General features: G+C 41.6%; 1 pseudogene; it reads right to left on the bottom strand.

Moving 5' to 3' along the window:
* Window positions 1-2,366: 2,366 nt before the first annotated feature.
* Window positions 2,367-2,484, bottom strand: LOC126237851 (5S ribosomal RNA; annotated as a pseudogene).
* Between the last annotated feature and the right edge of the window lie 2,726 nt (window positions 2,485-5,210).

Genomic DNA, 5,210 nt, shown 5'->3' with positions numbered 1-5,210 from the left:
AAAATGCAAGAGTGTGCGGATATGGCAGTAAGCAATAATGAAACTAACACTATAGAGCAAGGGAACGGAATGGAGACTGACATCCCAGGTAAAAGTAAGACAATCTACATAGGGGCAATCAGTGTTACTAATAAAACACAGGATGAAAACATCTTAATGAGTCTATGTAAGTGGAACAAGATGTGCAGTTGGCAACAAACGTCAGTGAAAGCAAATAGATGAAAAACAGTGAATATAGCTGCCACAGTCTTCGAAACTCTCATCGCGAAAGTATAAAATGACAATCGTACCTAGTTCAAAACAGAGAAGGGATGTAACAAAGAAGGAAAAGAAATGAAAATTATCTCCTATATAAAATACATGGAAAGACAGCAGAAGAACGATGAAATAAAGACTGGAGAGCAAAGCCTCGTATCCTGGGCAGACAACCCACCGGTCCGCTCGTAGGAAGTCTAACTTCGACTGTACAACACGTAGTAATGAATGTCTCTCACAGAGTTATATGTACGATGTACAAATCCGTCCAACTGAAAAAAGCAACTTAATGAAAGAAACACACAAATGTTTCCACGATCGCTCAAGGAAGGAAAGATGAGAAATGGCAACGAAGGCGCAACTGGGACAAAATGTAGCACACACTTATACGCAGTGGTATAGAACCTAAAACAAAGTCAAAATTTTTTCTTCTCTTTCTTGTGCCTGTGCCTTCCATCCCCGCTGGATCCGTGATTGTGTATAGATCTGGAGCGCTTAGTTTATGTGGTGGCCGGACGTTGTTTCTATCGCTAGCCCGTTACATTTTTGCTTCTGTTATCGCATATATGCATACGGGTCAGTTATGACATACGAAATGCTTACCGGCTTTTTAGTGGCCATTGACAAGCTACAACATTACCAATCACAACAGTTAAGCATACTGGCTAATCTGCTAATGATTCGATTAGTACAAGATCTGAATGTGCAATAACAACAAACAAGACAAGGCAGGACACACGGGAAATAGGAGATGGACAGAGGAGAGGGAGGAAATGGGCATAGAAAGCGGAAAGAAAGGATGGTGAGTAGGTTTTAACGTCCGGTTGACGGCGAGTTCATTGGAGCACAAGCCAGGATTGTTTCAGGCATACGGGAGCAATTCGGCCGTGCCCACTAAAAGGAAACATCCTGGCATTTTCCTGGAGCGATTTAGGAATATCGCGGATTTGAACCGGCATCCTCCCGAATGCGAGTGCAGTGTACTAACAACTGCGCCGTATCGCTCGGTAACATCTGATTTAATAAAAAGAGACAGAGTGCCTGAAAATAAGATACACTTTCCGCGCGCTTCTAAGGCTTCAGAAAACGTCTTTCACGACGCTAACGCGGACAGCGTACTTGCCACACATGATAGTGTAACGTCTTCACAGAATGTAGTAAAATGGTTTCGCTCGCACCTGCTGTTCCACCACCAATGCCCAACATCTGGAACTATGACATGATCGGGACGTGCTTCATTTGGTGTCCCCTCTGTTTCGATGATATATCCCGAAGTCTTTCATTGTGCATTAGTGATCTATCATCAGTTCTGGCCGACTGCAAATACCATATGTATGCTGATGACCTCCAGTTTCGATTGAGAACAAAATCAGGTCACTTGAATACTGCCATCGACAGTCTTAATGCAGTACTGTGTGTGCCAATGGGCACAGAATAATGCGGTGACAGAAAATCGATATGGAACAGAACTGACTCTAATTTGTCATTCTAGGTTCACCAGCCTCAGCTATCATGAATCTCCCACATAAATTCTTTATTAAACAGTCTAGTCGTAATATTTGATAAAATCCTAAATTTAGAGGGACAGGCACTGCAGCCAGCAACATAACATCTGCATTTCATAACGTTGCATAAAAATGTGAAAAACTCTCCCCTTGGATTTCGAGAAGAAGCTTTTACAAATGACTGCAGTGGTTGACTTTACCAATGTTGCCCTGAAATAACTTTCAGTGGAACCCTCACGGATCTTGCAGCAGGTACTGTTCGGCTGCGTTCTGTGTATAAGCCGCGTCAGTAATTTTAATTATACTACATACTTTATCTGCTTATGCATAGCTGAGCATAGATGTGCAGAAATTGCTATACATTGAATTTATTTCATCTTCTGATCACTGTAGTAAGTCACTCCTCTTTCTTTACTTGTCAATAACTTTTTTTTTACACTCATCGGGACCGCAGTGTCATCCTCAGCTGAGAATGCGGTTAGGAAGGGCGTGTGGTCACCATACTGCTCTCCCGGTAGTTATGATGGTTTTCTTTGACCGGCGCCGCTACTGTTCAGTCGGGTAGCCCCTCAATTGGCATCACGAGGCTGAGTGCACCCCGAAAAGTGGCAACAGCGCATGGGGGCTCGGATGGTCATCCATCCCAGTGCCGGCCTCGCCCGACAGCGCTCAACTTCGGTGATCTGACGGGAACCGGTGTATCCACTGCGGCAACGCCGTTGCCCCTTGTCAGTCATATAGCAGAAAAAATCGTTCTCAGGGGAAAAGTGTTTCTGTCACACCCCATAGCAGAGAAACCTTTTCCATAACCAATTTTTTTCCATAATATGAACCCAACCTTGGAATTACCTCTATCTCAGTTTCAAAGAGCTCAATTACAATTACAGCTTCAACAGACAATTAAGTGCCTTCCTCCTAATACACTAAACATTTCGTCCCATCGCTTTCCCCTCAACTTACTAGCCTCCGGTACCACTAGGCTATCCCCACAGCTGAGGCTGTATATCTTCACTCCCCTTAGATCTAGGAGATAGTGTGCACATTAGTCTTTTCTGCTGACACTATTAGCACAATTACGATTATTATCGTTTTAAGTTCTTAGAACAGCTCACATCGTTAGAAAGGTTTTTGCCTCCGATGTCTGTAATATTTGTTTAAATCAGCGCTTATTATGGTTATTCTGATCCATAAACGTAATTTTACAATCGCGATCATTATTTCATTAAAGGAAATAAGTAAAGTTCCGCCTTCTGGCCCTAGACAAGCCACACCCCCCACTGTGTCATTTTTTGCCAGTGGCATCAACCGATGTGTTACGAAGGAGCATGTAATTAGCACAGAGCTCTCACGGTCGTTGTAGGGTTTCTTGACCTAGGAGCCGAGTGGTTCCTCAGTTGGGCTCACGAGGCTGACTGCAAGCCGTACCAGTTCTCACACCCAGGAAAAATTCCTGGCAGTACCGGAAATTGAACCAGGGTTCTCCACATGGCAGTCAGTCACGTTGACGGAGAATTCAGCTACGGAGGCAGAAATTTCATTAACGTGTAGTGCAAACAGATTCGTATGTGTTAAACCTTGGTACAGTGCAGGAGACAGCTTGAGACCGTTATATAAACTGGTTAAATAGACAGGCACAACAAATGAAAGACTTTTACTACAGTCATGGATCTTCAGCAGCTGCATAATAATTACGACATCAGGACATTTTATTATTATTATTTCGCCGGCCGAAGTGGCCGTGCAGTTAAAGGCGCTGCAGTCTGGAACCGCAAGACCGCTACGGTCGCAGGTTCGAATCCTGCCTCGGGCATGGATGTTTGTGATGTCCTTAGGTTAGTTAGGTTTAACTAGTTCTAAGTTCTAGGGGACTAATGACCTCAGCAGTTGAGTCCCATAGTGCTCAGAGCCATTTGAACCATTATTAATATTTCTTTCTTTTCTTAGACGTTATGTCTGGTCAAAAATGGAAAGTGACGCGGACCTTGATCAAGCGTGACTTGCTTTTAACTGAATGGTATATGTTATATTGCATTTAGGAACTTTCGGGTAATAGAACATGTATCAATAATTACGGATTGTTGCAGTTGTATATATAAGTTTGGATGTAGCTGTATTGCATTGATGTACTGGTGGATATTGTGTGGTATGACTCCTGTAGTTGATAGTATAATTTGTATAATGTCAACTTTATACTGATGCCACATGTCCTTGACTTCCTCAGCTAGTTGGATGTATTACTCAATTTTTTCTCCTGTTTTCTTTTGTATATTTGTTGTATTGGGTATGGATATTTCGATTAGTTGTATTAATTTCCTCTTTTTATTGGTGAGTGAGATGTCAGGTTTGTTATGTGGTGTTGTTTTATCTGTTATAATGGTTCTGTTCCAGTATAATTTGTATTCATCATTCTCCAGTACATTTGAGGTGCATACTTGTATGTGGGAACGTATTGTTTTATAAATTTATGTTGTAGGCAAGCTGTTGATGTATTATTTTTCCTACATTGTCATGTCTTCTGGGGTATTCTGTTTTTGCTAGTATTTAACATCCGCTTGTGATGTGACCTACTGTTTCTATTTGTGGGTTATTTGGCGGTCTATGCATCAATGGTGTAATGTCTGTATTTGTGTCTTTGTATTCCATATACATCAACTGTAATTTTTCTTCTATATCAAACATGTGTGTCACTTCGTGTTCTATTTGTGCTTGTTCTGGTGGCTATCTTAAAATTACGTTTTCCTCTGATTGTTTAATTGATGCGTGATGTTCTTTGTTAGTTTGCTCTGGGATGTTTGAGTCCATTTCTGCACTTTCTTCTTCTTCTGAATGCACATAATTTTGTTCCAGTATTTGTTGTACTTGTTGTCTGATTTTTCTAATTCTGACTGGGGTATCCTGTTATTTTTGATTACTATACAGATCTGATCAGCTAGTCGTTGTTCTGTTAAAAATTTTAATTCTGGGTATCTGGTAATAAATGTTGTGTATACTTGTGATCTGTATCCAGTTGTGTTGGTTCCTAGGTTTGTTGCTTGGTAATAACAGAACGTGAGGTGTCGATTAACTTCATCTGAGCATCTCATCCTCTGTCTTTGTTTTCCTTCTAGAGTGGTTGCAGGAAGCATATCCTGCCAAACACCTCTATTTGTATTTAAATCATTTTCCAGTTGGCTAGCACTGTCGTTACCATTGTGGTCGGGCATAGGGTTCAAGCGTCGTCCCCGACCATGACGGCGGTTGTCCGAGGCTTCTTTAGTTCTGTCCTGAACCAACTAATCACACTAAAAGGGGAGTTAGCCCTATTAGCGGTTAGTTCTTTTCGTCGCCTTTTACGACTGGCAGAACATACCGGAGGGCTATTCTTTTCCTGGGTCTTGACGGGGTTTATTATTATTATTTGTTATTATTATTGTTTCTTTCTTTTCTCAGACGTTATGTCTGGTCAAAAAT

Source organism: Schistocerca nitens, chromosome 2, assembly GCF_023898315.1.
Source record: "Schistocerca nitens isolate TAMUIC-IGC-003100 chromosome 2, iqSchNite1.1, whole genome shotgun sequence".
NCBI classification, from domain to species: Eukaryota; Metazoa; Arthropoda; class Insecta; order Orthoptera; family Acrididae; genus Schistocerca; species Schistocerca nitens.
The sequence above is the reverse complement of the archived record's forward strand: the minus strand, read 5'-3'. Positions and strand labels throughout refer to the sequence as shown.